The sequence below is a fragment of the Neofelis nebulosa genome, chromosome 3 (assembly GCF_028018385.1).
Source record: "Neofelis nebulosa isolate mNeoNeb1 chromosome 3, mNeoNeb1.pri, whole genome shotgun sequence".
Lineage (NCBI taxonomy): Eukaryota > Metazoa > Chordata > Mammalia > Carnivora > Felidae > Neofelis > Neofelis nebulosa.
This window is the reverse complement of record NC_080784.1, coordinates 161,433,291-161,460,076: the sequence shown is the minus strand read 5'-3', so window position 1 is coordinate 161,460,076 and position 26,786 is coordinate 161,433,291. Positions and strand designations below refer to the sequence as shown.

Sequence of the window (26,786 nt, the reverse complement as noted above, 5' to 3'; positions counted from 1 at the left end):
TATGATTTTTGTTCAGGATATGTATGATCTCCAAGCTACAGACTTCTAGGCCTTCACAGTTTTGCAGAATAAAAAAAAAAAAAAAAAAAAAATTTAAGGAAACTGGGTTCCGTAAAAAACTTCATCATCTGTTTTCTGATGCTTTCTAAGCTACAATTTCTTTGTAAAATGCAATATATCCTCCTTATAGGGTCATCATGAGAAAAAACAATACAGTCCAGATGGTTTATATCTCACCTCAACGAGAATCTTTCCTGGGCCCTTATTAGGCCAAGCAACTCCTCGGGGCTTTCATAACCCCAATGCATGCTTCGATCATGACACTGAATACCTTGTATTTATAAGCCTCTTTATTTTCTTACTTAAACTAGCTCCTTGAAAAAGAGCAAGAAAGTAACCTTTATTGAGTACTTACTATGTGCCAGGCATATTCTAAACACTTTGTATCTCTACAATAGCCTTATGATGTAGGTACTCCCCATTCTACAGATGAAGAAACTGAAGGGCACCTGGGTGGCTCAGTCAGTTAAGTGTACAACTTCGGCCCAAGTCATGATCTCATGGTTCATGAGTTTGAGACCCACATCAGGCTCTCTGCTGTCAGCACAGAGCCTGCTTCATATCCTCTGTCTCCCTCTCACTCTGTCCCTCCCCTGCTCACACACACACACACACACACACACTCTCTCTCTCTCTCTCTCTCTCTCTTTCTCTGTCTGTCTGTCTCTCTCTCTTAAAAATAAATAAACATTAAAAAAAAGAAAAGAAAAGAAATTGAGACTCATATTGTGGTAACTGCTGAAATTCATTGAACTAATTCGTGAAAGGGCTGGGATTTGAGCCCAGGCAGTCGGGCTCTAAAACCCACATTCCACTTGAGTGAAAGCTTCCTCAGATATTCCTCTCAATAATTCTACCATAACACAGTGTGGTGTGTAGTAGGCATCCAATCTTGTTGGATTTCACATTGGTGAAAGCATCAGGATCCTGCTAGAAATGTAATAAATGGTTATAAAGTCTGGATCTCTGCAAGAAGTCTCAGGTATATCTGTAATGTAAGTTTTCCACCTGTGCTGTCTCCACATCTTCAACTTCCATTTGCCCATTGGAATCCAGCTAGGCCTGTCTCATTACTCCACCTTCTCAAGTCACTGCTGTCTTCCATGTTACCATATCTAATATATGCACTCTAGTTCCTACTGACACAGTTTCCAGCTTCTCAAGCAGCATTTCACCCAGATCAGCCCTCTGGTTTCTCTGACACTATACTGTTTTTCATCCCCCCTGGGTCTGTAAATATTGGAGTTCCACTGTGATGTTGCATCAGGTAAACTGTGCATTTCCTCTCTCAATTCTTTTTCTTCCTCCTTCACCCCTGCCCATTTAGCCTTATGACTTTAAATACCTTCCTTGATGATGTTAATGTCTTCCAAATGTATATGGTCAGCCCAGGCTTTTCCCTCAACTCTAAGCTCAGAACTTTCTTGACATCTCCACTGGCATGTTTCATGGACATTTCAAATTTCACATGTTCAAAACTAAACTTGATAGTAAGGTATAAACAGAAAAACTAACCCCAACAAGCTGTGGAGACAGGGTGAATCTCTAGTCAAAGGGAAGGTCTTATCACATGACATTAACTACAAAGAGGAAATTAAGGGGTAAGGAAAATATTAGTAACCTGCCTGAAATTAAAATATGGCTCCTAGACGGGGTGCCTGGGTGGCTCAGTTGGTTAAATGTCCAACTCTTGATTTCAGCTCAGGTCATGATCTCATGGTCGTGGGATAGAGCCCTGCTTCTAGCTCTGCACTGGGTGTGGGACTGGCCTAAGATTCTCTCTCTCCCTCTCCCTCTGCCCCTTCTTACTCACTCTCTCTCTCTCTCTCTCTCTCTCTCTCTCAAAAAATAAAAATAAAAAAAGTCTCCCAGACAAGTGTGTGTGTGTGTGTGTGTGTGTGGGTGTGTGTGTGTAAGATTTGTTTATTAGTGAGGGAACTGGCAGATTGTAAAGCTGGTCCAAAAACCATTTGAAGAATAGAGATTTATGAAGTCTGCCAGGAAAGACAGGCTGAAATAAATTTGCTAGGTGAGGGATAAAACTAGTTAATGTCCTATAGGGCAATAAGATTGTAGCCATTTGGAAGTATCTTTTCTGCTGGAGAGAAATTATTTGCTTCTCTGTCAGACAAAAAACTGCAAGTTATCTTGTAATTTCGTGTTAACTCTTCACAGAGCCTGGGACCAAACACTTGTATAGAGCATAGCAAAAGTGGTCATTTCCCTAGAGAATTAAATCATCCTTGGGCAAGCCTGTTAAGACAGAATTCAAGTATGACACTGAAAAGATACACATCCTTCTTTTTGCCTTATTTCCAAATTTTGGATAACTTTTCTTAACAAATGTTAGAATCCTTACATACTTTTTTCCTTGAGCACATAGTTTATAATGGACAGAGCTGGGACATTAACTCCAAAGTTCATATTCCTTCTATCATACCCCATTGACACATAATATCTTTTGTTTGGGAGAAGTGCTATAGAGATTTCCAGGCTCTAGGGCTGACAACTGAATATCCATTACCAGGACCGAGTGTTCTTATAATTTGGAAGATAGAATCTTGTTTCCAGATTTCCTCAAAGCATACTCTGTTAGTCCCATTGAGTTCTCTGTTCCCAGAGACCTAGTAAATACTTCAGGGTTTTTTTTAACTTTTTAAAATATTTTTATTTATTTTTGACAGAGACAGAGCGTGAGTGGGGGAGGAGCAGAGAGAGAGGGAGACATAGAATCTGAAGCAGGCTCCAGGCTCTGAGCTGTCAGCATAGAGCCTGATGCAGGGCTCGAACTCGTGAACCATAAGATCATGACCTGAGCTGAAGTCAGACACTCTACCAACTGAGGCACCTAGATGACCCAACTTCAGTTTTATATCATTCATTTGTCAATTTATCCAATGTTTTCTTAGTGTGATTTATCTTTATGTACATGTCCAGTCTCCTTACATAGATTATAAGCCTCTCAAAAGGTCAAAAGGAGGTAAGTTTTCTAAAAAAAAATTAAATTAAATTAAAAAAAGGGCGCTTTCTTTCTTAATACATTGCTGTAGTACCAGCTCCTTGGATATGCTCTATAATGCTCAGTAAGGATTAGCAAATAATAAGGTCATATATAGATGGCAAAATGAATGCTAAAAATATTGAGAAAAGGGAGACATACTATAAAGTAAAATAATGTGGAAAAACTTAATGGAAAGAAGGAATATGGAATTCAACTACAGGGACAAATATAATTTGTACTGATACACTAAGAAGGCCATACTTAGCCCCAAGGAGAATTCCTACGACTGGGAATTTCCAGTGATAAGTTCTACACAAATTGTTTCTTCATGAGCAAATAATCTATTCATCCAGCAATTTACATTGAGGGTCAGCTATGTGTTAATCACTGGGGATATAGCTATGCCTAAATCGGACATGACCCTAACCTTCACGGAGATTATAGTGTACTGGGAAAAATCAATAATAATTGCACCACAGAGAATTAAATTACTACTGGGAAATTATACTTAAATAGAAAGTTTACTTGAAAAAATAACATCAAACAATATTAATAACATACTTGAACTTACTTGAAAACAATAATATCTCAACAGGATTCCTCAAAACTGTCAAGGTTATCAAAAATCAGAAAAGTCTGGGGCGCCTGGGTGGCTCAGTCAGTTAAGCATCCGACTCGGTTTCAGCTCAGGTTATAATCTCACGGTTTCGTGAGTTCAAGGCCCATGTCAGGCTTTGCTCTGGCATTGTGGAGCCTGCTTGGGATTCTCTCTCTCTCTCTTTTTGCCCTCCCCCCTGCTCGTACTGTCTCTGTCTCTCTCAAATAAATAATCTTTAAAAAAAATAATTAAAAAAAATAAGGAAAGCCTGAGAAACTGTCATAGCCTAAGAGGACGTGATACTAAATGTAACGTGATATTCTGCATAGGACATTAGGTAGAATTTCAGAAAAAATAAAGTATGGACTTTAGTTCACAATAATGTATTGAAAGTAAGAAACACATATTGGTTCATTAACTGTAACAAATGTGCCATTTTAATGGAAGATTTTCAAAAGCATGCTGTGAAGGTGCACACATGAGTTGTGTCCATCTGCAACACAGCTTATTCAGTCATGTTTTATGACTAACATAATTGTATAGCAGGTTCAGGATCCAAATTCAAACAACATTTCTCTATGCATTTAACTTGGCTTCATACACATCACAAAAAGCAAAGCACAATACAAAGTCTCACAACAAACAAGATACAACAAGGGGCAGGAAGTTAACAAATCAAATGCAAAATCAGTCTGTGAACACACAGTTGAGATGACTCAGTCTGGTCTGGGTCAGCTCTTGGCACATGCTGCTTATTATTTTCAAGCAGTGTAGTATCTGTTATGTTTAGAGATCAATCCAGCAAAGCATCCCATAGCAGTTGCCCTTCTGATGTGGTCATATGTGAAGAGGGTCAGTGTCTGGAGAGTCTGATGGTTTGCTAAAAAGTCCTCCCTTGCATTTATTTATTTTTATAAGTTTATCTATTTTGAGAGAGAGAGAGCATGAGAGAGAATGTTGTGGGGTGTGAAGCCCAACTCGGGGCTTGAGCTCATGAACCATGAAATCATGACCTGAGCTGAAACCAAGAGTCAGATGCTCAACAAACTGAGCCATCCAGATGCCCCCAAAGCCCTCCCTTTTAAAGGAGTTTAATCAGTCTTGGGCCTTTGAAGGCCTTTTCTGGTTCTGCTAATCATAAATTCTGGGTGTCATCAGCCTGTGCTGGTTTTGGCAATATCTGGCCTTAGCTGCACTGTCCTTGACTGTTTGACATATGTGACTCCATCTTGTTCTCTACACAGATGTTAATAATAGGGGAAACTGTTTGTGTTAAAAAACAATATTCAACCAAGTAAACTGGAGGATCTAATTGGCTTTATTAAGGGATTCATGAATTGGGCAGCATCCCATCTGGCAAGTAGAGAGGAGCTCTGAGGAGGTTGTACAAAACGGAAGGTTTTTATAGGAAGGAGGGTGGGGCAAGAAAGTTATTAGTAAAAGAAAAGGAAGGATTATTCCAAGCAAAGTCACCTTTCCTTTAAGGGTGGAGGGAGAAAGCAGGGGTCTTATTAAGTGGATTACTTCATCCTCCTTTGGGGCATGGAAAGGCACCCCCCACCCCTTGACAGATGACCTCATTGGTACTTATCAGAAAATTCCTGATTAACAGGTTTAGACTATATTATTTCTGGGGGGAAGTTGAAACTGCAATTAGGTTTGGGCTTAAGCCCTGATTTGGTGACTTGGCCTGGTCTAAGTGATGCCATTTCGGCATAGAGTTTTCTTTTTCACAGGAGAGAAAGTATATGAGCACTGGGTGCTGTCTGCTCAATCTAAAACAATTCTAAGAAAATAAAGTCTAGAAGTTTAAAAAAATTTTAAAGAAGTTTTCTTCACTGTAAATAAAGACAAAAATTATTTGTGATAAACACTAAGAAGGTGAAAAACTGGGTATTTGTTGTTAGAGTCTATAAAGGTCATAAGAACATGTTTTCTTGAAGAAATCACATAGAAGCTGAGACTTGAAGTTTGAAAAGGAATTGGCTAAGAAAAGAGGAAGTCAAGATCCTTCTAGGCAGGGACCACAGGGAATTCTAAGACTGTGAGAAAGTTAGAAGCGAGGTCACTGTGGCTACAGCAAAAGCCCTGGACATTAATGATAAGACTGCCCTAGATAGACCTTGGATACCAAGTTAAGAACTTTAAATTTTATTCTAAAGCCAAAGGAGAACCATTCATTTGATAACCAATATTATCAGCACTAGTATGTAAAGGTCTGCTAAGCATTGGCCCTAACGCAATGAAGAAAACAAAACCCCTGCCCTCATGAAGCTCCCAGTGGCTTTGGGGGGTGGTGCAAGAGGGAAGATGGGAAAGAAGGCGGAGCACCAAAAAGCTTTTTGTTTTATTCTGTGATGAAGGCTTTTGAGCCAAGGAATGACTTGACCTTTGTACATTATTTATAGAACCTCACTTAGGCTGCTACACATCCCTATAATCCATTCTCTTACACCAGCCAAAGTGACCTTTTGCACACATAATCAGGCCTTCCTCATTCTCCTGCTTTAAACCCCCTTTTGTTTCTGCTTGCACAGAGATAAAAACCCAAACTCCTAAAACACTTAAAGAAACACTTAAAACACTAAAGAAATTTCAGCAAAATATGTCTATCTGAAAAGAAAACATGATTTTTTTCATATAGGTTTTTACCTATTTGTGATTAAGGTGGGGGGGTGCGGGGTAAGGGGGAGGAATTCCCTCTCCAGAATAAACCAGGTCCCAGAGGAATTTTAGACATCAGTCTGAAATTACCTGAATATGCAAACCAATGTTCTTTATCCATTCTACCAAACCCTTATCTCTATTTAAAGACCACCCTCCTGTAAATGAGGGAAAAAAGTTTTCATTGTATCCTGAAACCGCATATCACAAATGCACTAAATAAGCAGGTTTGGGAAACATCCTCTTTATTTCTTCCATACTGACTTTTTCTATCCTTCTATTCAACTTAGTCCCTACTTTTGGGAGATTTTCTCCAACAAATTCACTTTGGTCTTCTTATATATAACCAGATTTGGAGGGTTTTATATCTGAGCAAATTTTGCTATAGTCTTTCTAGGGTACACAATCCAGTGAAAATGATAAGAGTATATTTCATTTGCACAACCTAATGCAGACTTAATTTCAGGATGCAAATATTTAATTTTGTCCTTGGAATGCTTTAAAAATTTTAATTAATGGAATTCTGGGAAGTTATTAAAAAGAACTAGATAGATCTGCATAAAATAATAGGTTCAAGATATATTATTAAAGGAAAAAAGTTTCAGGGCAATACAAAATAATCCTTGTTAAAAATGTTTATCTTGGGGAGCACCTGGGTGGCTCAGTTGGTTAAGCGTCTGACCCTTGATCTTGGCTTGGGTCTTGATCTCAGGGTCATGAGTTCAGGAGCTGTGTTGTGGAGCCTACTTAAGAAAAAAATGGTTATTTTGTATGTATATTTATATATGGTTGGAAAAAAAGCCTATGTAGCTAAGTGCATAGCTATTGATACTACTTATTCTTGAGCATGAATAATATATAAGATTTCATCTTCCAGATGCACATTTCTGAAATGTTTGATATTTTCTACAACTTTCTTCCTTCCTTCCTCCCTCCCTCTCTTTCTTTCTTTTCTTTTTCCTTCTTTCTTTCTTTCATTCTTTCTTTCTTCTTTCTTTCTTCTTTCTTTCTTCTTTCTTTCTTCTTTCTTTCTTTCTTTCTTTCTTTCTTTCTTTCTTTCTCTTTCTTTCTTTCTTTCCTTCTTTTAATAAGCTCTAGGCCCAACGTGGGTCTTAAAATCACAACCCTGAGATCAAGAGTCACATGTTCTGCAAACTGAACCAGCCAGGTGCCCCTCTACAACTTTGTTTCTGGTTAGTTGTGAATCACAAAAAATTTAGAGTCTAATATTTATGAAGTATATAATACATTAGTATTTAAATTCATATTTATAGAAACTAATAAAATAGAAGCAAATTATAAGACTATCATAAAATAATGATAGCCAATGATTAGACTAAAATTTCTCTCTGGATGTGAATGACCCTTTTTATTTGGACTTCCAGCTCAAAATGACCTTATACTTGTTGGCACATTATCAGTGATTATTCTAAAAAAAAAAAAAAAAAAAATTGTGCTGCCATTTGCAGCTTAAATTAAGGAAAAGTCTACCTCCTTAATTGTAATTCCCACTCCCTTCTTTGGGAAAAAAAAGAGCTTACCCAGTTCTTACTCATTTACTAAGAAAGCCCCATTTATTACTGACCAACAGTTGCTCTTCTTCCAACCCATTCTATAAGTGAGAAAGCGTGGACACGGTCTATCACATCTCAGTCTGAGCTCCCCACTAAACTTTGAATTTCTTTTTATCCCTGAAGACTAGCAGGGAACATGTCATTGGTCTACAAATATGTATTTGAATGCCTGTTCTGTACCAGGCCCTGTGCTGGGTGCTGGTATTACCATGGTGACCAAACAGTAAAAACTGACATTATGGAATGTACAGTCTGGTGAAGGAAATTAGTTAAGTAAGTACACAAGTAACTAATAAACTAAAATGGTGTTTAAGGCCACTACATCCAAATACTAACAGAGCATAACAGACTTAGTAGGACTTGGTATAGTTCAGGTGCAGGCTTCCTGGAGGATGTAATCCTTAGGTAGACTCCTGAAGAATGAAAACAAATTACCCAAGCAGAATGTGTCTGTGTTGGGATGGAGGTAGGTAGAGTACTGAGGCCCAGAGGAATCCTCTAGGTAGTTGCAAAGGCACATGAAGGGAGACTGAGCTGGAAATGGCTAGTGCCATGGAGTTAGTGAAAGAAGAGGTAGCAGTCCAGGCCTAGGCCAGATCTGGCAGCTCCTCACAGGCCTTGTTGAGCAGCTTGAACTTCACCCTACAAGAAATGTAAAGGTGCTGAGGGGATTGTAGTGGAGGAATGATGTGATAAGGTGATCAGATGTACATTTTTAAAAGTTGACTTTTTTAGGCCACTAGATGAAAAATGGAATGTAGATGAGTAGGAATGGGCAAAGAGAGATTAGTTAAGACAAAATGTAATGGTGGCTTAATGAGTGTACGTTGAATGAATGAACTTTAGAATCAAAGCATAGGATATAAGGTCTGGAAAGTCCCCCAGATCCCATCCAAGTTTTGTATCTCAGTTAATGAGAAAACCGAGTCCCAGAGTGGCACCATGAAGTATTCAATGCTGCACAGTTTATTCATAGCAGAACTAGGACAGCCAACCAGTTATGTATTTTGTCTCTTTCCATGGACCTTCTTATGTGACTCAGCAAGTTTTTAAATGGAAAAACAAAAAAAGCAGTGCTTCACTAAGTGATGGGTATATGGAGTTCATTGTGCTATTCTTTGATGTTTGAAAAAATGGATAATAAGCAGTTTTACAAGACACATGGCTTTTTTTTTAATTTTTTTGAATGTTTATTTATTTTTGATAGAGAGAGAGTGAGAGAGACAGAGCATGAGTGGGGGAGGGGCAGAGAGAGAGGGAGACACAGAATCCGAAGCAGGCTCCAGGCTCTGAGCTGTCAGCACAGAGCCCGACATGGGGCTCAAACTCACGAGCCATGAGATCATGACCTGAGCTGATTTCGGACGCTCAACCGACTGAGTCACCCAGGTGCCCCAAGATCCATTGCTTTAAAACTGTTGGGGCATAGGTCAAATTCAAGACCTTTGAAACAATTTGGCAGAGGAAACCAATCCAGGGCTTCCTGGCACTATGATACTTACATAGTACCCTCTGGTTCCTAGCCTGGTAGACTCAGCTGGGTGGTATTAGGATTGACTGCCATGTCATAGATGAAGCCATATTGCTGAACTCCTTGGCACTTGTCTAGAAACACTCAACCTCTCTTTGGTTCTTCTGTAAAATTGGGAGTCCATGCTGTCAAATGCAAAAGCAATATAATTTCATAACAAGTTTGATGTCCTTTGTTCAAGGTAAAACAATACACGGACTGGGGAAGTGCAGTGCCTGACAAGCTGTGAGCACTCTTCCTGAGAGATTTTGAGCAAGAGAGAGTCCTACAGAGTGCTAGAAAAGGGAACACAGAAACAGGGCATGATTGGCTAGGCGGTTAGTGGTTTCCTTGTAAGATTAGCAGGTCCCATTTTGCAGGGTAAGCTAGCTGAGTTGGAGGATTGTGATTGGTTTATGTTAGGTTTCCTTGACAGTGAGGCATTTCTCCTAAGAGCAGACTATCAACCTGAGGTAAACTGGGGCAAGTTTGAACTACCTGGAATTGAGTTTATTTGGAAATAGAAGAAATGAAATTCAGGAAACACATGCTATAGCAAGCTACAGGAGAGTCTGTTGAGGGTTTGGGACAGGATTATCAATGTGTAGGGAGTGTAAAGAGGGGGATATCCAGCCAGAGTCCAAGCAATAAGTTAGGTGGTTGAGGATGAGGAGGGACTCTTGGCAGATGTCCATCAGAAAGGAGATAAGTCTCAGTCTTCCATAAATCAGGCATTTAATGGAAATCAGTCTCTTCGTTCTTAAATTCTTTTCTTCTGAAAGCATGTTCATGAGATTCATTTCATATCCTCTGGTTCCATTTTAGATTGAAATGCTTTCACAAGGTTTACTTAGGTTTAGATTTGTGACCTGGGCTGGGCCACTGGAGCAGCCTCTGTTTAGTGGGTCCCCATACACAAAATAACTTTATCAATACTTTTTATAGAGGGGATGTTGTGAAACCAGAGTGAGTCCATGTATGTCCCGTATTTCCTGATCAATGAATGCTATTTTTTTCTTAACTTTTCCTGAACTCTGAGTAATCAATGTCACCAATAGCTGTTTGTATAAACCACCAAGAGTGACCAAATAGTTGTCTACTTATGATTTATACTGCATGTTAAAAATAATCTTGAAGGGGTGCCTGGGTGGCTCAGTTGGTTAAGTGTCTGACTCTCAATTTAGGCTCAGGTCATGATCTCATGGTTTGTGAGTTCAAACCCCACATTGGGCTCTGGGCTGACAGTGCAGAGCCTGCTTGGGATCCTCTCTCTCCCCCTCTCTCTGCCCCTCCCCTGCTCACTTGCTCTCTCTCAAAATAAATAAACTTTAAAAAAATTTAAAAAATAAATAAACTTGAAGAAGTTCTTTTTTATTTTTAATTTAAGCTGGGGATTGTTATTAATTCAATAGTTTCAGAATATAGAAAGCAAAGATAATAGTTTGCAGCCACTAAGACAATTTTATGGAAGATGGGTGAGGTAATCCTATTTACTGTCAATTTGAAATCTCTGGGTTTTGGAGGGTGGTGGTTGACAGTTAAAGGAATTAATTAGCTTTAGTTACTAGTTTCTTTTCCAAAGTCATTGGTGAGGTGGGCCTTCCTTAGATGATGTGATCAAGGAACTCTTCAGATAGGACCCTCCATTTTATCTTCTTCCCAGTCTTTCTGTACCACTAGATTCTCTGGTATTCAGAAAACATGCAGTTAATCTTCTCCCTATTTTGTCTCCTTTAAAAAAAATTTTTTTTAATGTGTATTTATTTTTGAGAGAGAGACAGAGCAACAGCAGGGGAGGGGCAGAAAGGGAGGGAGACACAGAATCTGAAGCAGGCTCTAGGCTCTGAGCTGTCAGCACAGACAGATCCCGACGTTGGGGCTCAAACTCATGAACGGTGAGATCATGACCTGAGCCAAAGTCAGACCCTTAATCGACTGAGCCACCCAGGTGCCCCTATTTTGTCCCTTTTAAAATTATTTTTTCACCTGGGGTGCCTGGGTGGCTTGGTTGGTTAAGCGTCTGACTTCGGCTCATGTCATGATCTTGCAGTTCACGAGTTCAAGCCCCACATCAGGCTCTGTGCTGCCAGTTCAGAGCCTGGAGCCTGCTTCAGACTCTGTGACTCTCTCTCTCTCTGTCCCTCCCCTGCTTATGTTCTGTCCCTCTCTGTCTCTCAAAAAATAAGCTTAAAAATTTTTTTAAATTATTTTTTCACCCAATCTTTTCCCAGTGAGGGCAGATTCAAAGGGGCAAACCTGGTGGCACATTGTAAGTACAAAATAGTTTTTGAGTGAATGAAGCAATTCATAAGCAAATTTGAACCCTATAATTTAAATATAACATTGAAAGATGCATACTGTAGAAATGCATATTATAGAAAGTGAAAGTACCCTCCCATAAGCCCGTTCCACAATATAATCCTGGCTAATATTTTGACCAGTAACTTTACTAAAAATACTGGATTGAACATTCTTGCAGATCTCTGTGCACTGTGGAAGGTTATATTGGGTCAAAAGCTGTGTCTATGTGTGTGTGTATTTATTTTGGCAGTGCCATCTAATTCTCCAAAAAAGCTGTAGAATTTATTCTCCCCAAACATAGTGTTGTGAGATGGTCCATGAACATTTTATTTTAGTTTAAAAACCCTTACTTTCTAGATTATAAAAATAATGTATTCTTTTGAAAAGAGCTGGAATAATTTGGATGCATACAAAGTAGGAAATTAAATTTTGCTACAAATTTTGGAGATTAACATGTAAATGTTAATTATATATATATACATATATAGCACTATATATATATAAGCCATGTATATATATATATATATATATATTTTTTTTTTTTTTTTTTTTTTTTTTTTTTTTTAAGTAGGCTTCATGCCCAGCGTGGAGCCCAACTCAGGTGCTGAACTCATGACCCTGAGATTAACACCTGAGCCAAGATCAAGATCAAGAGCCAGAAGCCCACTAACTGAGCCACCCAGACACCCTGAGATTATCTTAGAATGAGACAACAATATGGTCAATATAGTAACTTTCCCAGACCAACTTTACTTTATCTTTTCTTCTTTTTCCTCCAGCATATGTAACCAACCTATGCCACTGCTAAGAAATTCTGAGAGGCCTGCCTAGACCTTCAGTACTTTTATATTTCCAGGCCCTACTTTACATCCAACAATTGTCTTCAGATGCACAAACATCAAATATTGTGTGTGTGTGTGTGTGTGTGTGTGATATAAAAGGGCAATAGTATAATATTTTTTTTCTTAAAAATACTTGGCCGTAAGTAATTTATTAGCTATAATTCCTCAATAACTTTCCTGCATGCTCAGGATTTCTCATGAAGTGAGAAAATCTAGCCTATAAGCTTTAAAACCTAAGACATTTTAATAAATGCCAAGTTTATTAAGCTGACATAATGTATATGTAGACATTTAGTTAAGCCTGATGTTTGTCTTACAATTTGGTTTTCAAATTTTGGAGCATAAACCTTTGTAGACATGGCTGACCTGGCTTAAAAATGATCATATCAGGGGTGCCTGGGTGGCTTTCTGTTGGTTAAGCATCTGACTCATGCTTTCTCTCTCTCTCAAAATAAAAACTTAAAAAAAAAATGAAATGAAATTGCTGGGACAAAGAGTAAGTACAATGAACTTTAAAATTTTTTTTAATTTAAAAAAAAATTATTTATTTATTTTTGAGAGAGGGACAGTGTGCCCAAGTGGGGAGGGGCAGAGAGACAGAGGGAAACACAGAATCTGAAGCAGGCTCCAAGCTGTCAGCACAGAGCCCAATGTGGGGCTCAAACCCACAAACTGTGAGATCATGACCTGAGCTGAAGTCGGACACTCAACTGACTGAGCCACCCAGGTGTCCCCAATGAAATTTTTTTAAATCTTTATTTATTAATTTTTGAGAGAGAGAGAGAGAGAGAGACTGTGTGTGAGTGGGGGAGGGGCAGAGAGACAGTGGCAGAGAGAATCCAAGCACAGAGTCTGACATGGAGCTCAAACTCACAGAACTGTGAGACCACGACCTGAGCTGAAATCAAGAGTCAGATGAGCCACCAGGCCTCCCAAATTGTTGAGCGTTGTAGCCAAATTACCCTCCTACGAAGTGATACCCATTTACACAGCAACTTACAGTGTAAGATACTGCTTAGAGTTTGCTTTTCTTCCTTCCTTCCTTCCTTCCTTCCTTCCTTCCTTCCTTCCTTCCTTCCTTCCTTCCTTCCTTCCTTCCTTCCTTCTGTTCTTTCTTTCTTTCCTTCCTTCTTTCTTTCTTTCCTTCTTTCTTCCTTTCTTTCTTCCTTCCTTTCTCTTTTGAACAGGGAGGGGAAAACATAGGGAGAGAGAGAATTCCAGCAAACAGCCTGCCAGGGGGCTTGAACCCACGAACTGTGAGATTATGACCTACGCCAAAACCAAGAGTTGGACACTTAACCTACTGAGCTACCCAGGTGCCCCCAGAGTTTTTGTTCTGAAAATTATTTATTTATTTACTTTACATTTTCTCCCCACTGGAATTAAAAAAGCAATATAACACCAGCAAGTACATATATTTGAAAGCAAATGAAAACCTCTCATTGTAGCCTTAGATCTATTTCTGCTCTTCTATGTTCCTCTGCACCTGAAAGGGGAGCTGGTCTTTGCCAGCTCTATGTCCTGGGCTTCCTGTAAGCTGGTATCTGACTGGTTTGGGCTAGTGGGAAACATTGGCAAGAGACTGGAGCGGTGAGTAGTGAGAAGTAAGGCATTTTCGGGGTGCCTGGGTGGCTCAGTCAGTTAAGCATCTGACTCTTGGTTTCTGCTCAGGTCATGATCTCACAGTATTGTGAGCTCGAGCCCCACATGGGGCTCTGTGCTGGCAGGGCAGAGCCTGCTTCAGAGTCTCTCTCTCTCTCCCTCGCTCTCTACCCCTCACTCATTCTCTGTTTCTGTCTCTCTCAAAATAAATAAATAAACTTAAAAAAAAAAAAAAAAAGAAGTCAGGCATTCCCCCCTCTGTCCTGGGAAGTGTCTCAGCAAGGACAGTGATTTCCTTTGCTCTCCCTCCTCCATGGATCCACCTGCTGCTAAACAGGCCCACTGCAGATGTTCTGGCACCTGTGGCATACCCCTAGCTTTTGGTGGCCCTGTTTGGCTTCTCTGCTCTTCCACTGCCTCTGCAAACAACCTCTTGCCTCAAATTCCCTCTGTTTTAAATACTTAGAAATGGAATCTGTTTCCTGGTAGGACCCTAATTGACACACACATCACCCCACCATTCTTGCATTATTTTCTAATTTTTTTTAATGTTTATTTAGTTTTGAGAGAGAGAGAGAGAGAGAGTGAACAGGGGAGGAGCAGAGAGATAGGGAGACAGAATCAGAAGTAGGCTCCAGGCTCCAAGCTGTCAGCACAGAGCCCGACAGGTAGCTCTAACTCACAAACCACAAGATCATGACCTTAGCCAAAGTTGGATGCTTACCCGACTGAGCCACCCAGACGCCCTCCCTTGCATTATTTTCTTACCACATTTTCTTCCAAATGCTCACATATTTTTACTCTGTCACAACCATGTAAGTTAATATTTTGTCTTCTGTTTCCTTCATTTAACATTATGTCATCAGCATACAATATAAACATATTTTTGAGTACTTTTAATAATTATATTTAAAGGTTGCAGAGTATCTTTTCTTATTGAGGTACCATGAATCATTCATCATTTAATGTATATGTACTATGAAATTGTTAGCCATGAGAACTGAAACTAACTTACTTTCTTGTCCCTGTGCTAAACAATTCTGGGATCAGACAAAAATAACTTAGCTAATTGCTCTGTGAAATTCTTGTTCTTAAAAGACACCACTATGAACCAATTAAAATAGGTTACTAATCGAAATTAACAACTTGCTCGTTAATACTTGTTTTAATACCCTCATCTTGCTATGCTCTCTAATCCTAAACTATTATATTATAAATTCTGCTTATTCCCAACCAGTTTCCTGCCCTCCCAGACCTGTTTAAGTCATCCCTGGGCCTAAAACCCTAGAAATATCCTCCTCTGACTACTAAGATTCTGTCAGGGTACTGTTCCCTCTCTCTGTAGTATTCTAATAAATTTAGCTTTGCTTGACCAACAAGTTTTTCTGGTGGTCTTTTGGGAGGTTAATGATTGACAGCAATAATCTATATCACAGGATTATCACGAACAGTGAATGAAAACAAGTATCTGAAAGCATGTCTAAACAATTATGCACTTTCCTGTGCATGGCACACAGACTCTAAGATGGCCCTAATTATCACTTCCCTCTTCTTCCCTTTTCTGGAAACAAGAAGATCTAATATGACCCGAGAAACTTGGAATAGAAAGGCAATGAACTGACATTTACTGAACACTCAATATGTGTCAGGCACTTCTGAGATTTCACTTTGTCCTCACATGAGTCCTGCCAAAATGGCATTATTATTCTGATTGTCCAGACTAAGTGAGGCAGGCTGAGAGAGTTTAAAGGATTTGCTAGAGGTCTGACTCTAAATGGCAAAGCCAGGATTCCACCCATGTCTGTCTGACTCAGCTTGTACTTTCCCTCCTGTTATGGCTTTACTTCTCAGACTTGTATTGTTTTTACTGCAATTATAGAAGGTGAGGCTAAGATTTCAGAGCAGGAGACTGTTCAGCTCCTTTACAGAACCCCACAGGGGAAAATAACATTCTAGAGCAGCACTGATCAAATAGAAATATAATGCAAACCACCTATGTAATTTAAAGTTTTCTAGTAGCTGCCACTGAAAATACTAGAAAGAAAGAAGTGAAATTAATTCTTTATTCATTTAAAAATAATTACAGATTCACAGGAAGTTCCAAAAATAGTACAGAGGGGTCCTGTGTTCTTTCTTCCACTCTCCTCTAATGAGAACATCTTAGATAATTATAAAAATCAAAACAAGGAAATTGACATCGGTACAATCTACAGACCTTAGTCTGTAGAAATCTTAGTCAGAGTTCATCAGATTTACATGCAGACAGAAGTGTTCCATCTCCATAAAGATCTCCTTTGTGGTATCCCTTTATACTCAGCAAGCCACCATCCCATATCCCATTCTTTTTTTTTTTTTTTTTTTTAATATTTACTTATTTATTTTTGAAAGAGAGAGCACAAGTGGGGGAGAGGCAGAGAGCCACAGGGAGACACAGAATCAAAAGCAGGCTCTAGGCTCTGTGCTGTCAGCACAGAGCCCGACATGGGGCTTGAACCCCTGAACCATGAGATCATGACCTGACCGGAATTCAGTTGCTTAACTGACTGAGCCACCCAGGTGCCCCCCACATCCCATTCTTAACACTTGGCCACATCTAATCTATTCTCCATGTCTGTAATTTTGTTACTTTGAGATGTTACATAGATGAAATCATGCAGCATAGTAGTTTCCCAGGGCTGCTAAAACAAATGGCTACAAACTGAGCCATTTAAAACAAGAGAAACTTATTCTCTCGCAGTTCTGGAGGCTAGAGGTCCAAAATCAAGGTGTCAGCAGGGCCATGCTGGCTCAGAAAGGCCTCTAAGGAAAGATCCAGTCCAGATCTCTTTAGCCTCTCGCGGTCGCCAGCTTCTTTGGCTTGCGGCCACATCACTCCAATCTCTGCCTCAGTCTTCACATTACTTTCCCCTCTGTCTGTGTTCTCCTCTATGTGTCTTTTATAAGGATTTATGTCAATGACTTTAGGACACACCTAGGTAATCTAGGATAATCTCCTTATTTCAAGATCCTCAATTTAATTACATCTGCAAAGGCCCTGAGAAAGGAGTATGCCTGCCATGGGTGGCTGGAGCTCAGTGAGTGAGGGCTAGAAAAGGAGGAGATGTAGTAGGAAATGTTAGAGGAGGATAGTAGGAGAAAATGCAAAAATTAGAATACCAGTTAATAATAACTTAGCTGCCATACACACACACACACACACACACACACACACACACACACTTTGGAGTCAAATTATGGGGTGTATATTATTAGTATTGTTTTGTGAATATGGACTCAATGTCAGGAGAGATTAAATGATTTGACATCTATTCTAAGCCATGGAAAATCCAAGTAAACTGTCCTTTGTCCTAAACCTAGCATATATGTTTCTAACAGCCACATTCAATGTCTCAATCCTCCCTGGACAGTGTTAGGTAAACAGTGCCAACTTTTCCCCCTTCATTTTCCTCCTTTCTAGATTATATGCAGACTAGTTTCTTATGGCAACACATTCTTTCTTCTGAGTACACTACAGGAACTTACATTTTATCTTCATCCAAATCAATATACTTGATGTTGCTAAGGTTTGATTGTGTGACGGTCACAATTATTATTAGATTGTAGTGCCGATTTTGTTTTTGTTTGTTTGTTTTTCTGAGTGAATTCATCACTGCTTATTTAAGACATTGTTGACAGAAAGCCAAGCCCATACTTGAAAGAGTGTCAGTCCTAAATTGATGTCATGTACTTCACTTTCAGTTGTGTTTTGCTCCAACCCCAGTTGGTTTACTATTCTGGTTTACCTGATTTTTTTTTTTTTAACATTTATTCATTTTTGAGAGACAGAGAGAGACAGAGCATGAGTGGGGGAGGGCAGAGAGAGAGGGAGACAAAGAATCCGAAGCAGGCTCTAGGCTCCAACTGTCAGCACAGAGTCTGACATGGGGCTTGAACCCATGAACTGTGAGATCATGACCTGAGCTGAAGTTGGATACTTAACCCACTGAGCCAGCCAGGCGCCACTGGTTTACCTGACTTTCTTTCCCACATCTCTGCTCCTGCCTCTTCATCTTTCAGCAGAGACCCAGACTCTCCTCCTCCTGGAATGATACATTAAGAATGACCTTAAGGTAACCAATCTCTAGACTTTGGACTAGAGGCAGTCCACGGACTGCTTAGTTTCCTATAAGACACACTCTACTGCATTGTTGAAGCTTTGCCTAGCTGGAAGCAATTTCTCTTCCAAACTTGAAAAGCTCTTACTGTCTGTTCTTTTACTAAAGCAGGGTTTTATTTCCCCAGCTAAACTGTAAGCTGGGGAAGGTCAAAACCTAGTTTATATTTCTTTACCTGCCTCCCACGCTGCAACCCCATCCATGTGCCCTAAACAGAGGGAGGTGCTTGGTAAATACCTGTGAAATAAAATAACTTTAGGGATAAGAGGTGACTTTTTTTTTTCATTTGACAGAGAGAGCATGCACGCATGAGCCAGGGAGAGGGGCAGAGGGAAAGAGAGAATCTTAAGTAGGATCCACTCTCAGTGCAGAGGCCAATGCAGAGCTCTATCCCATCACCATGAGATGATGACCTGAGCTGAAATCAAGAGTTGGATGCTTAACTGACGGAGCCACCCAGGCACACCCAAGAAGTGACTTTTTAGTATAAATTGGTGAGACTCTATTAGGAGAAAAATCATCATTCTCAGATGTAACATATTGTGAAAGAATTTCAAACACTTTCCAAAATAACTCAAACATCCAGACAAAGAAAAACTCATGTCTATTCTCTACGGCTATGTTTTTATTTATTTTTACTATTCTTATTTTTTTTAATTTTGTAATGTTTATTTAATTTTGAGAGAGAGACAGAGCGTGAGTGGGGGAGGGGCAGAGAGAGGGAGACACAGAATCCAAAGCAGGCTCCAGGCTCTGAGCTGTCAGTACAGAGTCTGATGCGGGTTTCGAACTCACGAACCATGAGATCGTGACCTGAGCTGAAGTAGGACGCTTCACTGACTGATCCACTCAGGAGCCCCTACTACTATTATTTTTTAAAGATTTATTTATTTTTGAGAGAGAGAGAGAGAGCACAAGTGGGGAAGGGGCAAGGAGAGAGTGGGGACAGAAGGTCTGAAGCAAGCTCTACGCTGACAGCTGCGAGCCCAATGCAGGGCTCAAACTCACAGCCATGATATCATGACCTGAGCCGAAGTTAGAGGCTCAACTAACTGAGTCACCCAGGAACCCCTCTACAGCCATATTTGTTAAAAGTCAGGCTTATTAAAATTCCGTAAAATTTGCCCTTTTAAAAGTTGTTCATTTCTGTGAATTTTGGGAGGTTTATACTGTAGTATAGCCATCACCATAGCCAAGATACAGATCACTGACATTACCCCCAAAATTCCCTTATACCTATTTATAGTCAATCCCCTTCCCTAACCACTGGCCCCTGGCAAACACTGATCTGATTTGTGTCTCTATTGACTCGCCTTTCCCAGAATGGCAATGGAACCATAAGGTAAGTGGCCTTTTGTACCTGGCTTCTTTCACTTAGCATAATGCTCTTGACATTCATCTATGCAGCTGCCTCATAGCTAGTTCCTTTTTATTGCTATTGGATGGGTCCAGAATACGCCACTCACTGTGGCATAAACATTTTTAGAAGGCATTTGAGTTCCTGAAACCTCTCACCTTCCTAAAAGCAGAGCGTCTCAAGAGTAGTTTTAAAAAACTTCAATTGTCATAACCCCTTCCCTGGGATCAACTAGGAACATAGACTCTTATCACTTATCCCAGAAGATGAGAGGTCTCCATACTGTATCACACATTGTCACAAAACAATCCTATCTCTCGTCTCTTCTGAGGCCCATTTATCTTTCTAAAAACTCATTTGGTCTTCCCTTAAGTGCCCTTTCTTCCCCCACCTGCCCTTATTAAGAAGTCATTACTTTTCCCATAAGTGTCCTTCTCCTCCTCCCCTGATCCTATTAGGATGGTATATAAGCCCCAGATTCTAACAGCCCCTTTGTGTCATATTTTACTGTGTACCCTTTTACATACCTTAACGAAAAGGATGATTGAATTTTATCTTTTGCTAATCTGTCTTTGGCAGTCTAATTCACAGGGCCCTGATCACTTAAAGTAAGAGAGTACAGGGAAAGTTTTAGTTCCCTGACACTATTATTCCATTGTATGGGTGTATTAAAATTTGTTTATCCACTAACCAATTGGACATTTTTGGGTTGTTCCTAGTTTTTGGACACTTTCCTACAGGGTCTTTGCATGGCAAATATTTTCAATTCCCTTAAGACTGTTAAAAAACAAAAATTCAACCAAGTAAATTTGAAAATCCAATTGACTTTATTAATTAGTTCATAAATTGGGCAGCCTCCCCTCTAGCAGGTAGAGCGGAACTCTGAGGAGTTGTACAAAATGGAATGTTTTATAACGGGGGTGGGGGGTTTTGGAGGGGCAAGGAAGTTATTAGCAAAGGGGAGAAAAGATGGTTTCAGACAAACTCACCTTTCCTTAGTGGGAAGGGCAGGGATATTATCATGCAGATTACCTCATCTTTTTGAGGGGGGTGGTGGGGGATGAAGAGGGCCCATGTGACACATTACCTCATTGATGCTGATCAGAAAATTCCTAACTGATCAGTTAAGACTACATTTATGGAGGAGGTGGAAACTTGGCTTAAGTGACACCATTTTGGACCTGTGGTTCTTTTTAATAAGAACAACAGGATGCCTGAATTAAATGCTATGTGTCTCTGTAAGAAACTACACAGACCAATTCCAACATTTCCATCAGTAATATATGAGAGTTCCAGTTGCTTAGTGTTCTTTTTTTTTTTTTAATAAAGTTTCAAAATTTTATTTCTAAGAGACAGAACAAACAGAGGAGGGGAAGAGAAAGAGGGGGAACAGAGGATCCAAAGCAGGCCCTGTGCTGACCGCAGACAGCCCAATGTGGGGTTCAAACCCATGAACCCTGAGACCATGACCTGAGCTGAAGTTGGGTGCTTAACCAACTGAGCCATCCAAGTGCCCTGCTGAGCATTCTTTTTTTTTTTTTAAACGTTTATTTATTTTTGAGACAGAGAGAGACAGAGCATGAATGGGGGAGGGGCAGAGAGAGAGGGAGACACAGAATCCGAAGCGGGCTCTAGGCTACGAGCCATCAGCCCAGAGCCTGACGCGGGGCTCGAACTCACAGACCGTGAGATCGTGACCTGAGTTGAAGTTGGACGCTCAACCGACTGAGTCACCCAGGCGCCCCTGAGCATTCTTTTCAATACTTCATATTGCCACCTCTTTTATTTTTAGCCATTCTAGTAAGTTAAATGATTATTTGAAGACAAATAAGGAAAAGGTGAGGTTTTACTCATCTAAGAAACATTTATTGACAAAACCAGTGTCTGGTTTTAACTTTGGGTGGGTTGATATACTTTGTCAGATGTTTGATTTTCTTGACTATGGAAGGAATATTATCATATTGAGAACACACAAACAGTTTCTTATCTCCAGGCTCTCTCGGTCAGGTGAGAAAGACATGAGAAAGAAAATATGTATGAGTATACTTTGGGAGCACAGACTGGGAGATTTTTGCTTCTCTATGGAAGGAAGGAAAAGACTGACAGAAGTTGTCTTTTAAGTTAAGTCCCCTTTCCCCTAAATTGATGTTGAGTTTTGTAGGTTAAAATGTTGATGCTGGGTCTTTAGTATTTTAAACGCAATAGAGGACAATAAGGCTTTCCCTAGCCAGAAAGTAATTAATCTTAATATGAAAATAGGCTTGGGTGCCTGGCTGGTTCAGTCAGTATAGCATGTGACTCTTGATCTCAGAGTTGTGAGTTGGAGCCCCACGTTGGGTATAGAGATTACTTAAATAAACAAATACATCTTTAAAAAATACATATATGAAGATAGGCTTAAAAGTTAGGGACATATAGGGACGCTTGGGTGGCTTAGTCTGTTAAGCATTTGACTTCAGCTCAGGTCATGATCTCATGGTTTGTGGGTTCGAGCCCCATGTCAAGCTCTGTGCTGCGACCTCAGAGCCTGGAGCCTGCTTCAGATTCTGTGTCTTCCTCTCTCTCTCTGCCCCTCCTCCCCCCTCTCTCTCAAAAACAAAATAAACATTAAAAAAAAAAAAAGGGAACTATAGATCTGAAAAGACTTCTTACCTTAGATATACCTTGTCTGTGCAACCATTGAACAAAGTGGCTTATCAGGTCCAGAGGAGTAAAATGTTTTTGGGAAGGGGGCCACTGGGGCCAGGGAAAAATAGAGGGAAGACTGGAGATTTTGAGAAATGTGGAAAGAGCATCTGTCTGGCTGGAAATCTGAGCCCCTGAATCCTAGTTCCAGCTGTACCCTAACTTGAGTGCAAACCTGCATAAGCCAAATGCTTGCAAGTCTATCTTTCATCTATAAAATAAGTGCTTGGACGCCTAAGATCTTTCTCAATTGTGAGATTTTGTGGTCTGCATATTATATGGGGGGAGAACTCTGGGAGGAAGGACAATGACAAAGGCCAAAGTAAATGGGCACCTGGGTGGCTCAGTTGGCTAAGCATCCGACTTCAGCTTAGGTCATGATCTCACGGTTCATGAGTTCCAGCCTTGCATTGGGCTCTCTGCTGTCAGCACAGAGCCTGCTTCGGATCCTCTGTCCCCCTCTCCCTCTGCTCCTCCCCCACTTATGCTCGCTCTCTTTCTCTCTCTCTCTCCCTCAAAAATAAATAAACATTAAAAAAAAAAAAAAGGCCAAAGTAAAGAGAATGCAGGGGAGGGGCAGGGCAATACAGATGCAGCTCTCCAGGGAGGGGGTGTGGCTTACATTTAAACACTGGCAAATAGAGGGGCACCAGAGGCTCAACAGACTGTTAGGGGCACCAAGGAAAATCCAACTAGAGATTGGTGTGTGAAACTAGGGCTATGCTAGGAATACAATATGCAGAAGGGCAGAAGGGAGATTTCCAACAGGAAGGTAGACCACAGGAACTAGGGGTCCAGGAGCATTGTTTTATTCATTCAACAAATAGTTATTGAAAAGGGACTATTTTAGGGGAGATTCAAAGAGGCAGGCTAGCATGTAGCATGAGGGAAGTCTGTAATAGGTACTGAACTGAGGGTACTGATATGAGTACAAGATGTCTCCACTTTGAGAGACTGCAAAAACCAAGGTACTATCCCCTAACCATTCATTTCACAAACTCTTATTGAACAACTACCATGTTATAGGCACAGAAAATACCAATTTCATTGTCATTGTCCTTCTAGTGAGGAAAGAAAATAAATAAGATAAATAAAATACATAGCATGTTAGTTAGTGATAACTGCTAATAAGAAGGACAACAGGGATGCCTGGGTGGCTCAGTCAGGTAAGCACCCAATTCTTGATTTGGCTAAGGTCATGATCTCAGGGTGTGTTTGAGCCCTGAATTTGGGATTCTCTCTCTTTCCCTCTCTCTCCCTGCCCCTCCATGGCTCTCTCTTCTCTCTCTCTCTCTCTCTCTCTCTCTCTCAAAATAAATAAAATTTAAAAAGAAAGGACAACATGATTAGATGCAAAAGGGAGGAGGTTGTAATTCTGAAATCGAGGCATCTGAATCAAGGAGAGGTGGGAATGAGCAGCATGGATAGAGGGTACTGGACAGTCTTTCAGAAGAGGAACAGCAAACAGAACAGGGAACCAAAAGGGGGAGAGTAGCCAGGGTTCAAGGAGGCCAGTAAGGCTGAAAGGAAGAAGAACAAGGGAAGAGTTGTTCAAAGTGTGGTTGGGGCTCCAGGAGAGGGTAGGATGGAACCCAGCTCATTCTGGAGTTTCCTTGTTCACCTCCCTTCCTTCTCTTAGCACTTAGGGGACATCTCTGTGTCTCAGGCTGCAGATACTATAGTGGATAAGACCCTGTGCTCAATTGTCAGAACGAGAAAAATAGGTCAGGGTCCAAATGGAAGCAAGGATAGATGATCCTGCATTTAGTAGAACTAGACCAGGCCTTAAATCCCTATCTTCAGACAATGCCAATCTTTTTTTTTTTTTTAAGATTTTATTTATTTATTTATTTATTTATTTATTTATTTATTTATTTAATGTTTTTTAACTTTATTTTGAATGAGAGTGAGAGAGTGCATGTGTGAGCGGGGGAGAGGGGCAGAGGGAGAGGGAGAGAGAGAATTCCAATGACATGGGACTCTATCTCACAAACCATGAGATCATGACCTGAGCAGAAATCAAGAGTTGGATGCCTAACCCACTGAGCCACTCAGGCGCCCCTTTTAAGATTTTATTTTTAAGTAATCTCCACACCCAATGTGGGGCTCAAACTTACAACCCTGAGATCAAGAGTTAAATGTTCTACTGACTGAGCCAGCCAGGGGCTCCACAGACAACACCTGTCTCGAGGCCAGTTATGTTTCAAGGCTACTGGTATGTCTCCACAGGGGCAAAAGAGAGCCATAGAGAAGAAACTAGGGATGTCACATATATTGAACTTAAAAATATATAATTGTGGGCACCTGGATGGTGCAGTCGGTTAAGCGCCCGACTCTTGATCTTGGCTTAGGTCATGATCTCACAGTTTGTGAATTTGAGCCCTGAACTGGGCTCTGTGTTGACAGCTTGGAGCCTGCTTGGGATTCTGTCTCTCCCTCTCTCTGTCTCTCCCTATTCCTGTACTGCACGTGCTCTCTCTCTCCCCAAAATAAATACACTTTAAAAAATTAAAAATATATGTATATAATTGTACTAGGAAAAACTACACATGATTTGCAATTTCAAACAGAATAAAAAGTATCCTAGATTTCCAAGCTGCTGACAATTTTAGACATCACTAGTCCAACCTCTTCATTTTACAGGCAAAATTCAAGAGAAGTGATTTCTCAAAGCAACAGAGGGAAGGAGAAACAATTGTCTAGCTTACCTGCCCTATGCTTGCTGTTCTTTCTCCCTCCCCCCTCCTTCTTTCTTTCTTTTCCCTCTTTCTTTCTTCCCCCCTTTTCCTTCCTTCTTTCCTTCCTTTCTCTTTCTGTTCTTTTTCTTTTTTTTTTCCTTTGTAAACTTGCTGAAACAAGGACTCAAAAAATTGGCTTAAGACTCAAAGTTGTTCCTTTCCACGAAAATCTTCAGTAAAAGGTAAAAGATTTGTATGATTTGAAGAGAAACCAGAGTATCCAGTGCACTTTCCATCCCAACTTTTTTTTACCCTCACTAAAAGTTTCAGAATAAGGTTATAGAGAAAGCAAAGCACTGTTTTTTAAGTTGTCTTTTAAGTTCACTGTGAACTAAATGAGGAATAGAAATTGTGCTTACTCACAGAGCACAAACTTCAGAACCATAGTTCAATTCCTGAAGGATCAGTTGGGGAGGAGATTCCTGGAGGGGTGAGCAGTGACAGGTACCACTAAAAATGCAAAGAGAGTGGCAGGAAAGGCCTGCAACTTTGGTCCTTGACACACAAATGTCTTCCCTTTGGCTGGTGACAGGAAGAGCGGAAGTGAAATCTTTTAACATCAGAATGGAGATGTTGTATCCCAATTTTTATTCACAAACTTGAGTCATGTAATATGTAAAACAGGTATTTGAATTTCAGTGTAACATTAATGTGGGTTCAGTCAAACTAAGCTCTTTTCTAGAGAAAAAAATGAAACACAGTTAGGAATAAAAAGCACGTAGAAGCACAAACACATTTTACCAAACTTTTGAAATAAATCTCCAGAGGAAATGTTATTAAAAACATATAACATTTTAGTTTAGTAAAAAATTGATGAATTAAATATGTAGGAAAGACCCCATATTCTCAAAATAAGAAAACCAGAACTCATTCATGTGTCAAAGTCTTTATCTTGCAGATCTTAAATTTTGGATGCAGCAAAGTAAAATACAGCATCTTGAGAAACAATTAAGAATTCAAGTTCATAGCACCAGCTCTCCCAAAGGAAATTTTCTATTGATTTGTAACTTGGCCTTGAATTTGACCTGTGGCCTTCATGTCAGGATAATTTGGGTCACTCTGAATATGCCATCTCTTGAACAAGGGGCTCTGCTAATTTTAAATGAATGCAGCTGCCAATTTGCCATTCTTCTTTTTGCATCACAATATGTGGGAATAACTTCGCAATTAATAAAACATCTCCAGCAAGCAGTCAGATTGAGGAAATGAAGGACATTTATCGAGTAAATTTAAAAAGAGATGTCTCATTTTTGCCTTTTTGGACTTAAAAAAAAGGGAAAGAAAACAGTTTATGCCTTTGAGGGCTTTGATAGAGGCCAGAATTGTTCCCTGGGTTATAGCATCTAAAAAAGCCGTGCAGCTCAAATTAGATTTTAGTTAAAAAGAAAAAAAGAAATTTAAAAAAAAAGTAGAGAAAAGTTTGTAGCAGACCTAAAACTTCTTTCTTCCTTTCCTTTCCTCCCTCCCTTCCTTCTTCCTTCCCTCTTTTCTTTCCCTCCCTTCCTTCCTCTCTCTCCTTTCCTTTCTGCATTTCTTTCCTCTCTTTGGTTCAATGAGAATGAATACTTCCCAAGTTTGAATCACAGGAAGTGCTTGCATTTGATATGAAGTAACCAAACCTTTAGTGGTTAAGCCCCTAAGGCCTTTATTCCATCTTGCATGTAAAAGCTGCACTAATTAATAATGTACTGTCCTGGGGC

At 40.0% G+C, this 26,786-nt stretch overlaps 1 protein-coding gene and 1 non-coding gene across 2 annotated transcripts in view; one reads left to right on the top strand and one right to left on the bottom strand.

The window, feature by feature from the left end:
- REST (RE1 silencing transcription factor) overlaps nt 1–26,786 on the top strand; it is a 99,413-nt gene that overhangs the window by 32,046 nt on the left and 40,581 nt on the right. The window lies entirely within an intron of this gene.
- LOC131508142 (U5 spliceosomal RNA) lies at nt 25,191–25,306 on the bottom strand. The gene has a single exon (XR_009259853.1). It is a non-coding gene; the product is annotated as a U5 spliceosomal RNA (small nuclear RNA).